This window comes from Electrophorus electricus, chromosome 1, assembly GCF_041902795.1.
Source record: "Electrophorus electricus isolate QZ-2024a chromosome 1, ASM4190279v1, whole genome shotgun sequence".
Taxonomy (NCBI): Eukaryota; Metazoa; Chordata; class Actinopteri; order Gymnotiformes; family Gymnotidae; genus Electrophorus; species Electrophorus electricus.
Window position 1 is genome coordinate 21,637,132 of NC_137497.1, and position 13,286 is coordinate 21,650,417.

Below are 13,286 nucleotides of genomic sequence, written 5' to 3' on the forward strand. Positions count from 1 at the left end.
GTACAGAGATATTATTTTTTATTTTATGTTTCTTTTGAAAATGTTAGTTTGCTAATCGCAATGTAATGAAATCTTGTATCCTGTGGAAAAGCACAGTGGAAAAAATATTATTTCTTAATAAAAGTGAATAAAGTCACCACAGTATTCATAAGCATAACCATTTTTCCCATCTTTGAAAAACACTGCAACAGTCTTAAAAACATCTCAACATAAACATCTCATGTCCTATTTGGTTTATTTAAACATTGACTGAAATCAACCTGTTTTTTGACACTAGTAGACCTCCAAAACCATTACCTACACATCAAAAACAGATTAGATGAATGAATGAACCACACAAAATCATATTAAGGTGTTTTTATTTCTATTGTTGGCAGTGACTATTCCCATGCTGTCACTGGTGCAAAACAGCCAAGAGATCCATCACAAATAGTTGAAATGACAATAAAGGTTTAGCCAGCAGGGGGGTTTGTGTGCACATGAAGCCTCCAGATATGAACCTTTTTTTGAACCAATTGGATGGAAAGCTTCAAGGATTCATCTGGCAATCACTACAAAAACAAACAAAAATGTTTTAAAAAATAGAATTTAGCATTTACAAGTTACAAGTTCAATAAAAGAAAATCAGCAATCATAAATTCTCCAAAATAAGTCAACATCAAAACTCCACTCTTGAAATTTCCTTTGGAAACTAATACAAGGAAAAACAGGAAATTGGGTGATGTCACTTCCTGTCTTTAAGCAGGACAATTCCCCATAAAGCTCCCCTTCAAAGACAACATGGAAGACTCTCCACAAAAAAGTCACAGGTAAGTTCATTTTTTCTTAATATACTTTTGTTTTACCTACTTTGTTAAAATATACCAACTTTTCTGTGTTAATCCTGTGTTTTAATTTACATACATATATAAATATATATACACACAGCATATGTGCATTTCAAACCCACAGTCCATGAACACACTGTGGTGGAGGGTAACTATCACAAGACATTACACTCATACTGTGTGCATCTGCGCCTGTATCACTCCACCACACAGAAAGCAGCATGAAAAACCTTTCCCAGTTTCCAAAGATTTCCAACTTTAATGTGTTGATTTGTAGAGAGACTTCAACACTGTGAGTTATGATTCCAAAGCATGTGTAACTTGTAGAACAGCGTGTATCATACGTACAGAAATAAACTGCAGCTGAAGAGTCCTTTAGCATGATTTATTGTGCATGTGTTTTTTTTTGGGGACTTCTCACTGGTACTCACAATTTATTATTACATGGGTAGTACACACACACACACGCACACACATACTAACAAGCAATTTTTACATGTTTATATGTCATCAAAGGTACAGAGATATTATTGTTTATTTTATGTTTCTTTTGAAAATGTTACTTTGCTAATCGCAATGTCATGAAATCTTGTATCCTGTGTAAAAACCCCAGCTGCTGTGGTTGCTATGGTGACAGCGATGCTTGTTAATGTTAGCGCAGATCTTTTCGACATGTTATTGTGTTGTTTTTTGTTGTTGTGATTTTCTATCTTTCATTGGTTAAATGATAGAATATGGGTTTTCTGGTTAAGTTTCACTTTCTAAATGTTTACTCGATTTGTAATCAACTCGTTATTTTTAGTATTTTAACATGCTGCTTGTAGTGGTTGATCATTCCTGTTCATATTTGTTATTATGACATTAGGCTACTTACGTTATTTATGTGACCTACAGGACATTGTTGTGCTGCGCTTAACATTACACAGCACAATATAGCAACTTAGATTTCCAGATGAAATTTTTTTTTTACTAACGGACCTTGAGGGGAGGAGAGTCTGCCAGTCTCTCTCTCTCACATGCACACACACGCACGCAATTTCATTTTTCCATGTTTTTACAGTAAAGGTTCACAGACCCAGTACTGCCGCTTGCCTCGTGATGTTAACAGTGCCAGAACAAAACGCAGCATCACAGCGAGTAGACAGAATTGTCGGGGTACACAAGCTGGCTTGGTATTGTGAAACAGTGCGGTTGTGCACAGCTGGATCTCTTGAGTTGTCGCGTATTTGTTCACTGAACGTATGGATGGACAGGTAGCTAGCTCACGTTAGTTGTAGGAACTAACCACAGCTTAGCTTGCTCTAGCTAGAAGTGTCCAATACAGCGATACGCTGTATAATGATCCCATAAACTAAACTTCATATCATTTTAAGCAACGGATCATCCAGCATATTGCAGAGAGGAAGAGCATGTTAAAGCAATGAAAAAAAGAAAGCAAAAACATGAAGGCATTGTGTAAGGCATTGTTTTATCGCTTCGACAAGAGCTTAATCGGGTGATTGTGTCTGTAGCCACGCTGTCGATGTATTGCATAAAGGCGCATTTTTCGCCGCTTTCATCGCTTACGGCCATACCACTCTGAACACGCCCGATCTCGTCCGATCTCGGAAGCTAAGCAGGGTCGGGCCTGGTTAGTACTTGGATGGGAGACCGCCTGGGAATACCAGGTGCTGTAAGCTTTTCTTCTTAGCTATGTTTCTTTTCATTTTTGCCTCTTTTCACGTACAACGTGGCTTCATTTCTTTAGGGTTTTATTTTATGCTTTCTTTCTTGCTATTAGGTTTAGAACTGTAGCATTTTGGAGCTTAGTAAGTGCACCGGGTTCTCATAAACGTATGTATGTTTGTCTTATCAATTTCACCAAAACAACTCCATGTTTCTTTACTTTTACATCTTTCTCTTACCTTCATGTATTATGCCGTTTGTGTGTGCGAACACTTTCGGAGCAATTATCTAGGTGCGTTGGACCGCACGCCACTCAAAGCTTTTATTAACGGAACTGGAGGTTGGTTGCGTCGAGTTCAACTCCGTCCAATCATTTTGGGATTAGAACATGGTTTTACTCTTGAATCCCTTTCGACATTATATGTGCTATGTACATTTTAATGGGTGTTGTTTTGGGAAGGGATAGACTAATTTTAGTTACTGCAGCCTTTCTTTCGTTTGCTAACTATATTCATTCTGTTCCTTCTACCAGGGGAGCCAAGTCTGTCTCTCACTCATACATACACACACACACACACACACACCAAAATAAGTCAACATCAAAACTCCACTCTTGAAATTTCCTTTGGAAACTAATACAAGGAAAAACAGGAAATTGGGTGATGTCACTTCCTGTCTTTAAGCAGGACAATTCCCCCCCATAAAGCTCCCCTTCAAAGACAACATGGAAGACTCTCCACAAAAAAGTCACAGGTAAGTTCATTTTTTCTTAATATACTTTTGTTTTACCTACTTTGTTAAAATATACCAACTTTTCTGTGTTAATCCTGTGTTTTAATTTACATACATATATAAATATATATACACACAGCATATGTGCATTTCAAACCCACAGTCCATGAACACACTGTGGTGGAGGGTAACTATCACAAGACATTACACTCATACTGTGTGCATCTGCACCTGTATCACTCCACCACACAGAAAACAGCATGAAAAACCTTTCCCAGTTTCCAAAGATTTCCAACTTTAATGTGTTGATTTGTACAGAGACTTCTACATGTGTAACTTGTAGAACAGCGTGTATCATATGTACAGAAATAAACTGCAGCTGAAGAGTCCTTTAGCATCATTTATTGTGCATGTGTTTTTTTTGGGGACTTCTCACTGGTGCTCACAATTTATTATTACATGGGTAGTACACACACACACACACACACACACACACACACACGCGCACACACATACTAACAAGCAATTTTTACATGTTTATATATCATCACAGGTACAGAGATATTATTTTTTATTTTATGTTTCTTTTGAAAATGTTAGTTTGCTAATCGCAATGTCATGAAATCTTGTATCCTGTGTAAAAACCCCAGCTGCTGTGGTTGCTATGGTGACAGCGATGCTTGTTAATGTTAGCGCAGATCTTTTCGACATGTTATTATGTTGTTTTTTGTTGTTGTGATTTTCTATCTTTCATTGGTTAAATGATAGAATATGGGTTTTCTGGTTAAGTTTCACTTTCTAAATGTTTACTCGATTTGTAATCAACTCGTTATTTTTAGTATTTTAACATGCTGTTTGTAGTGGTTGATCATTCCTGTTCATATTTGTTATTATGACATTAGGCTACTTACGTTATTTATGTGACCTACAGGACATTGTTGTGCTGCGCTTAACATTACACAGCACAATATAGCAACTTAGATTTCCAGATGAAATTTTTTTTTTACTAACGGACCTTGAGGGGAGGAGAGTCTGCCAGTCTCTCTCTCTCACATGCACACACACGCACGCAATTTCATTTTTCCATGTTTTTACAGTAAAGGTTCACAGACCCAGTACTGCCGCTTGCCTCGTGATGTTAACAGTGCCAGAACAAAACGCAGCATCACAGCGAGTAGACAGAATTGTCGGGGTACACAAGCTGGCTTGGTATTGTGAAACAGTGCGGTTGTGCACAGCTGGATCTCTTGAGTTGTCGCGTATTTGTTCACTGAACGTATGGATGGACAGGTAGCTAGCTCACGTTAGTTGTAGGAACTAACCACAGCTTAGCTTGCTCTAGCTAGAAGTGTCCAATACAGCGATACGCTGTATAATGATCCCATAAACTAAACTTCATATCATTTTAAGCAACGGATCATCCAGCATATTGCAGAGAGGAAGAGCATGTTAAAGCAATGAAAAAAAGAAAGCAAAAACATGAAGGCATTGTGTAAGGCATTGTTTTATCGCTTCGACAAGAGCTTAATCGGGTGATTGTGTCTGTAGCCACGCTGTCGATGTATTGCATAAAGGCGCATTTTTCGCCGCTTTCATCGCTTACGGCCATACCACTCTGAACACGCCCGATCTCGTCCGATCTCGGAAGCTAAGCAGGGTCGGGCCTGGTTAGTACTTGGATGGGAGACCGCCTGGGAATACCAGGTGCTGTAAGCTTTTCTTCTTAGCTATGTTTCTTTTCATTTTTGCCTCTTTTCACGTACAACGTGGCTTCATTTCTTTAGGGTTTTATTTTATGCTTTCTTTCTTGCTTTTAGGTTTAGAACTGTAGCATTTTGGAGCTTAGTAAGTGCACCGGGTTCTCATAAACGTATGTATGTTTGTCTTATCAATTTCACCAAAACAACTCCATGTTTCTTTACTTTTACATCTTTCTCTTACCTTCATGTATTATGCCGTTTGTGTGTGCGAACACTTTCGGAGCAATTATCTAGGTGCGTTGGACCGCACGCCACTCAAAGCTTTTATTAACGGAACTGGAGGTTGGTTGCGTCGAGTTCAACTCCGTCCAATCATTTTGGGATTAGAACATGGTTTTACTCTTGAATCCCTTTCGACATTATATGTGCTATGTACATTTTAATGGGTGTTGTTTTGGGAAGGGATAGACTAATTTTAGTTACTGCAGCCTTTCTTTCGTTTGCTAACTATATTCATTCTGTTCCTTCTACCAGGGGAGCCAAGTCTGTCTCTCACTCATACATACACACACACACACACACACACACACACACACACACACACACACATTAACAAGCAATTGATTTTTTACATGTTTATATATCATCACAGGTACAGAGATATTATTTTTTATTTTATGTTTCTTTTGAAAATGTTAGTTTGCTAATCGCAATGTCATGAAATCTTGTATCCTGTGTAAAAACCCCAGCTGCTGTGGTTGCTATGGTGACAGCGATGCTTGTTAATGTTAGCGCAGATCTTTTCGACATGTTATTATGTTGTTTTTTGTTGTTGTGATTTTCTATCTTTCATTGGTTAAATGATAGAATATGGGTTTTCTGGTTAAGTTTCACTTTCTAAATGTTTACTCGATTTGTAATCAACTCGTTATTTTTAGTATTTTAACATGCTGTTTGTAGTGGTTGATCATTCCTGTTCATATTTGTTATTATGACATTAGGCTACTTACGTTATTTATGTGACCTACAGGACATTGTTGTGCTGCGCTTAACATTACACAGCACAATATAGCAACTTAGATTTCCAGATGAAATTTTTTTTTTACTAACGGACCTTGAGGGGAGGAGAGTCTGCCAGTCTCTCTCTCTCACATGCACACACACGCACGCAATTTCATTTTTCCATGTTTTTACAGTAAAGGTTCACAGACCCAGTACTGCCGCTTGCCTCGTGATGTTAACAGTGCCAGAACAAAACGCAGCATCACAGCGAGTAGACAGAATTGTCGGGGTACACAAGCTGGCTTGGTATTGTGAAACAGTGCGGTTGTGCACAGCTGGATCTCTTGAGTTGTCGCGTATTTGTTCACTGAACGTATGGATGGACAGGTAGCTAGCTCACGTTAGTTGTAGGAACTAACCACAGCTTAGCTTGCTCTAGCTAGAAGTGTCCAATACAGCGATACGCTGTATAATGATCCCATAAACTAAACTTCATATCATTTTAAGCAACGGATCATCCAGCATATTGCAGAGAGGAAGAGCATGTTAAAGCAATGAAAAAAAGAAAGCAAAAACATGAAGGCATTGTGTAAGGCATTGTTTTATCGCTTCGACAAGAGCTTAATCGGGTGATTGTGTCTGTAGCCACGCTGTCGATGTATTGCATAAAGGCGCATTTTTCGCCGCTTTCATCGCTTACGGCCATACCACTCTGAACACGCCCGATCTCGTCCGATCTCGGAAGCTAAGCAGGGTCGGGCCTGGTTAGTACTTGGATGGGAGACCGCCTGGGAATACCAGGTGCTGTAAGCTTTTCTTCTTAGCTATGTTTCTTTTCATTTTTGCCTCTTTTCACGTACAACGTGGCTTCATTTCTTTAGGGTTTTATTTTATGCTTTCTTTCTTGCTATTAGGTTTAGAACTGTAGCATTTTGGAGCTTAGTAAGTGCACCGGGTTCTCATAAACGTATGTATGTTTGTCTTATCAATTTCACCAAAACAACTCCATGTTTCTTTACTTTTACATCTTTCTCTTACCTTCATGTATTATGCCGTTTGTGTGTGCGAACACTTTCGGAGCAATTATCTAGGTGCGTTGGACCGCACGCCACTCAAAGCTTTTATTAACGGAACTGGAGGTTGGTTGCGTCGAGTTCAACTCCGTCCAATCATTTTGGGATTAGAACATGGTTTTACTCTTGAATCCCTTTCGACATTATATGTGCTATGTACATTTTAATGGGTGTTGTTTTGGGAAGGGATAGACTAATTTTAGTTACTGCAGCCTTTCTTTCGTTTGCTAACTATATTCATTCTGTTCCTTCTACCAGGGGAGCCAAGTCTGTCTCTCACTCATACATACACACACACACACACACACACCAAAATAAGTCAACATCAAAACTCCACTCTTGAAATTTCCTTTGGAAACTAATACAAGGAAAAACAGGAAATTGGGTGATGTCACTTCCTGTCTTTAAGCAGGACAATTCCCCCCCATAAAGCTCCCCTTCAAAGACAACATGGAAGACTCTCCACAAAAAAGTCACAGGTAAGTTCATTTTTTCTTAATATACTTTTGTTTTACCTACTTTGTTAAAATATACCAACTTTTCTGTGTTAATCCTGTGTTTTAATTTACATACATATATAAATATATATACACACAGCATATGTGCATTTCAAACCCACAGTCCATGAACACACTGTGGTGGAGGGTAACTATCACAAGACATTACACTCATACTGTGTGCATCTGCACCTGTATCACTCCACCACACAGAAAACAGCATGAAAAACCTTTCCCAGTTTCCAAAGATTTCCAACTTTAATGTGTTGATTTGTACAGAGACTTCTACATGTGTAACTTGTAGAACAGCGTGTATCATATGTACAGAAATAAACTGCAGCTGAAGAGTCCTTTAGCATCATTTATTGTGCATGTGTTTTTTTTGGGGACTTCTCACTGGTGCTCACAATTTATTATTACATGGGTAGTACACACACACACACACACGCACACACATACTAACAAGCAATTTTTACATGTTTATATGTCATCAAAGGTACAGAGATATTATTGTTTATTTAATGTTTCTTTTGAAAATGTTAGTTTGCTAATCGCAATGTCATGAAATCTTGTATCCTGTGTAAAAACCCCAGCTGCTGTGGTTGCTATGGTGACAGCGATGCTTGTTAATGTTAGCGCAGATCTTTTCGACATGTTATTATGTTGTTTTTTGTTGTTGTGATTTTCTATCTTTCATTGGTTAAATGATAGAATATGGGTTTTCTGGTTAAGTTTCACTTTCTAAATGTTTACTCGATTTGTAATCAACTCGTTATTTTTAGTATTTTAACATGCTGTTTGTAGTGGTTGATCATTCCTGTTCATATTTGTTATTATGACATTAGGCTACTTACGTTATTTATGTGACCTACAGGACATTGTTGTGCTGCGCTTAACATTACACAGCACAATATAGCAACTTAGATTTCCAGATGAAATTTTTTTTTTTACTAACGGACCTTGAGGGGAGGAGAGTCTGCCAGTCTCTCTCTCTCACATGCACACACACGCACGCAATTTCATTTTTCCATGTTTTTACAGTAAAGGTTCACAGACCCAGTACTGCCGCTTGCCTCGTGATGTTAACAGTGCCAGAACAAAACGCAGCATCACAGCGAGTAGACAGAATTGTCGGGGTACACAAGCTGGCTTGGTATTGTGAAACAGTGCGGTTGTGCACAGCTGGATCTCTTGAGTTGTCGCGTATTTGTTCACTGAACGTATGGATGGACAGGTAGCTAGCTCACGTTAGTTGTAGGAACTAACCACAGCTTAGCTTGCTCTAGCTAGAAGTGTCCAATACAGCGATACGCTGTATAATGATCCCATAAACTAAACTTCATATCATTTTAAGCAACGGATCATCCAGCATATTGCAGAGAGGAAGAGCATGTTAAAGCAATGAAAAAAAGAAAGCAAAAACATGAAGGCATTGTGTAAGGCATTGTTTTATCGCTTCGACAAGAGCTTAATCGGGTGATTGTGTCTGTAGCCACGCTGTCGATGTATTGCATAAAGGCGCATTTTTCGCCGCTTTCATCGCTTACGGCCATACCACTCTGAACACGCCCGATCTCGTCCGATCTCGGAAGCTAAGCAGGGTCGGGCCTGGTTAGTACTTGGATGGGAGACCGCCTGGGAATACCAGGTGCTGTAAGCTTTTCTTCTTAGCTATGTTTCTTTTCATTTTTGCCTCTTTTCACGTACAACGTGGCTTCATTTCTTTAGGGTTTTATTTTATGCTTTCTTTCTTGCTATTAGGTTTAGAACTGTAGCATTTTGGAGCTTAGTAAGTGCACCGGGTTCTCATAAACGTATGTATGTTTGTCTTATCAATTTCACCAAAACAACTCCATGTTTCTTTACTTTTACATCTTTCTCTTACCTTCATGTATTATGCCGTTTGTGTGTGCGAACACTTTCGGAGCAATTATCTAGGTGCGTTGGACCGCACGCCACTCAAAGCTTTTATTAACGGAACTGGAGGTTGGTTGCGTCGAGTTCAACTCCGTCCAATCATTTTGGGATTAGAACATGGTTTTACTCTTGAATCCCTTTCGACATTATATGTGCTATGTACATTTTAATGGGTGTTGTTTTGGGAAGGGATAGACTAATTTTAGTTACTGCAGCCTTTCTTTCGTTTGCTAACTATATTCATTCTGTTCCTTCTACCAGGGGAGCCAAGTCTGTCTCTCACTCATACATACACACACACACACACACACACCAAAATAAGTCAACATCAAAACTCCACTCTTGAAATTTCCTTTGGAAACTAATACAAGGAAAAACAGGAAATTGGGTGATGTCACTTCCTGTCTTTAAGCAGGACAATTCCCCATAAAGCTCCCCTTCAAAGACAACATGGAAGACTCTCCACAAAAAAGTCACAGGTAAGTTCATTTTTTCTTAATATACTTTTGTTTTACCTACTTTGTTAAAATATACCAACTTTTCTGTGTTAATCCTGTGTTTTAATTTACATACATATATAAATATATATACACACAGCATATGTGCATTTCAAACCCACAGTCCATGAACACACTGTGGTGGAGGGTAACTATCACAAGACATTACACTCATACTGTGTGCATCTGCGCCTGTATCACTCCACCACACAGAAAACAGCATGAAAAACCTTTCCCAGTTTCCAAAGATTTCCAACTTTAATGTGTTGATTTGTACAGAGACTTCTACATGTGTAACTTGTAGAACAGCGTGTATCATATGTACAGAAATAAACTGCAGCTGAAGAGTCCTTTAGCATCATTTATTGTGCATGTGTTTTTTTTGGGGACTTCTCACTGGTGCTCACAATTTATTATTACATGGGTAGTACACACACACACACACACACACACACACACACACGCGCACACACATACTAACAAGCAATTTTTACATGTTTATATATCATCACAGGTACAGAGATATTATTTTTTATTTTATGTTTCTTTTGAAAATGTTAGTTTGCTAATCGCAATGTCATGAAATCTTGTATCCTGTGTAAAAACCCCAGCTGCTGTGGTTGCTATGGTGACAGCGATGCTTGTTAATGTTAGCGCAGATCTTTTCGACATGTTATTATGTTGTTTTTTGTTGTTGTGATTTTCTATCTTTCATTGGTTAAATGATAGAATATGGGTTTTCTGGTTAAGTTTCACTTTCTAAATGTTTACTCGATTTGTAATCAACTCGTTATTTTTAGTATTTTAACATGCTGTTTGTAGTGGTTGATCATTCCTGTTCATATTTGTTATTATGACATTAGGCTACTTACGTTATTTATGTGACCTACAGGACATTGTTGTGCTGCGCTTAACATTACACAGCACAATATAGCAACTTAGATTTCCAGATGAAATTTTTTTTTTACTAACGGACCTTGAGGGGAGGAGAGTCTGCCAGTCTCTCTCTCTCACATGCACACACACGCACGCAATTTCATTTTTCCATGTTTTTACAGTAAAGGTTCACAGACCCAGTACTGCCGCTTGCCTCGTGATGTTAACAGTGCCAGAACAAAACGCAGCATCACAGCGAGTAGACAGAATTGTCGGGGTACACAAGCTGGCTTGGTATTGTGAAACAGTGCGGTTGTGCACAGCTGGATCTCTTGAGTTGTCGCGTATTTGTTCACTGAACGTATGGATGGACAGGTAGCTAGCTCACGTTAGTTGTAGGAACTAACCACAGCTTAGCTTGCTCTAGCTAGAAGTGTCCAATACAGCGATACGCTGTATAATGATCCCATAAACTAAACTTCATATCATTTTAAGCAACGGATCATCCAGCATATTGCAGAGAGGAAGAGCATGTTAAAGCAATGAAAAAAAGAAAGCAAAAACATGAAGGCATTGTGTAAGGCATTGTTTTATCGCTTCGACAAGAGCTTAATCGGGTGATTGTGTCTGTAGCCACGCTGTCGATGTATTGCATAAAGGCGCATTTTTCGCCGCTTTCATCGCTTACGGCCATACCACTCTGAACACGCCCGATCTCGTCCGATCTCGGAAGCTAAGCAGGGTCGGGCCTGGTTAGTACTTGGATGGGAGACCGCCTGGGAATACCAGGTGCTGTAAGCTTTTCTTCTTAGCTATGTTTCTTTTCATTTTTGCCTCTTTTCACGTACAACGTGGCTTCATTTCTTTAGGGTTTTATTTTATGCTTTCTTTCTTGCTATTAGGTTTAGAACTGTAGCATTTTGGAGCTTAGTAAGTGCACCGGGTTCTCATAAACGTATGTATGTTTGTCTTATCAATTTCACCAAAACAACTCCAGGTTTCTTTACTTTTACATCTTTCTCTTACCTTCATGTATTATGCCGTTTGTGTGTGCGAACACTTTCGGAGCAATTATCTAGGTGCGTTGGACCGCACGCCACTCAAAGCTTTTATTAACGGAACTGGAGGTTGGTTGCGTCGAGTTCAACTCCGTCCAATCATTTTGGGATTAGAACATGGTTTTACTCTTGAATCCCTTTCGACATTATATGTGCTATGTACATTTTAATGGGTGTTGTTTTGGGAAGGGATAGACTAATTTTAGTTACTGCAGCCTTTCTTTCGTTTGCTAACTATATTCATTCTGTTCCTTCTACCAGGGGAGCCAAGTCTGTCTCTCACTCATACATACACACACACACACACACACACACACACACACATTAACAAGCAATTGATTTTTTACATGTTTATATATCATCACAGGTACAGAGATATTATTTTTTATTTTATGTTTCTTTTGAAAATGTTAGTTTGCTAATCGCAATGTAATGAAATCTTGTATTCTGTGGAAAAGCACAGTGGAAAAAATATTATTTCTTAATAAAAGTGAATAAAGTCACCACAGTATTCATAAGCATAACCATTTTTCCCATCTTTGAAAAACACTGCAACAGTCTTAAAAACATCTCAACATAAACATCTCATGTCCTATTTGGTTTATTTAAACATTGACTGAAATCAACCTGTTTTTTGACACTAGTAGACCTCCAAAACCATTACCTACACATCAAAAACAGATTAGATGAATGAATGAACCACACAAAATCATATTAAGGTGTTTTTATTTCTATTGTTGGCAGTGACTATTCCCATGCTGTCACTGGTGCAAAACAGCCAAGAGATCCATCACAAATAGTTGAAATGACAATAAAGGTTTAGCCAGCAGGGGGGTTTGTGTGCACATGAAGCCTCCAGATATGAACCTTTTTTTGAACCAATTGGATGGAAAGCTTCAAGGATTCATCTGGCAATCACTACAAAAACAAACAAAAATGTTTTAAAAAATAGAATTTAGCATTTACAAGTTACAAGTTCAATAAAAGAAAATCAGCAATCATAAATTCTCCAAAATAAGTCAACATCAAAACTCCACTCTTGAAATTTCCTTTGGAAACTAATACAAGGAAAAACAGGAAATTGGGTGATGTCACTTCCTGTCTTTAAGCAGGACAATTCCCCATAAAGCTCCCCTTCAAAGACAACATGGAAGACTCTCCACAAAAAAGTCACAGGTAAGTTCATTTTTTCTTAATATACTTTTGTTTTACCTACTTTGTTAAAATATACCAACTTTTCTGTGTTAATCCTGTGTTTTAATTTACATACATATATAAATATATATACACACAGCATATGTGCATTTCAAACCCACAGTCCATGAACACACTGTGGTGGAGGGTAACTATCACAAGACATTACACTCATACTGTGTGCATCTGCGCCTGTATCACTCCACCACACAGAAAACAGCATGAAAAACCTTTCCCAGTTTCCAAAG

At 38.4% G+C, this 13,286-nt stretch overlaps 5 non-coding genes across 5 annotated transcripts; all 5 read left to right on the top strand.

Annotated features, from left to right (window-relative positions):
* The first annotated feature begins 2,387 nt into the window (after positions 1 to 2,387).
* On the top strand, positions 2,388 to 2,506 carry LOC145659701 (5S ribosomal RNA). Its single transcript, XR_014125807.1, has one exon. It is a non-coding gene; the product is annotated as a 5S ribosomal RNA (ribosomal RNA).
* Positions 2,507 to 4,821: 2,315 nt separating this feature from the next.
* Positions 4,822 to 4,940, top strand: LOC145659702 (5S ribosomal RNA). The gene has a single exon (XR_014125808.1). It is a non-coding gene; the product is annotated as a 5S ribosomal RNA (ribosomal RNA).
* Positions 4,941 to 6,620: 1,680 nt separating this feature from the next.
* Positions 6,621 to 6,739, top strand: LOC145659704 (5S ribosomal RNA). The gene has a single exon (XR_014125810.1). It is a non-coding gene; the product is annotated as a 5S ribosomal RNA (ribosomal RNA).
* Positions 6,740 to 9,037: 2,298 nt separating this feature from the next.
* Positions 9,038 to 9,156, top strand: LOC145659705 (5S ribosomal RNA). The gene has a single exon (XR_014125811.1). It is a non-coding gene; the product is annotated as a 5S ribosomal RNA (ribosomal RNA).
* A 2,312-nt stretch (positions 9,157 to 11,468) lies between these two features.
* On the top strand, positions 11,469 to 11,587 carry LOC145659706 (5S ribosomal RNA). Its single transcript, XR_014125812.1, has one exon. It is a non-coding gene; the product is annotated as a 5S ribosomal RNA (ribosomal RNA).
* The last annotated feature ends 1,699 nt before the right edge of the window (positions 11,588 to 13,286 follow it).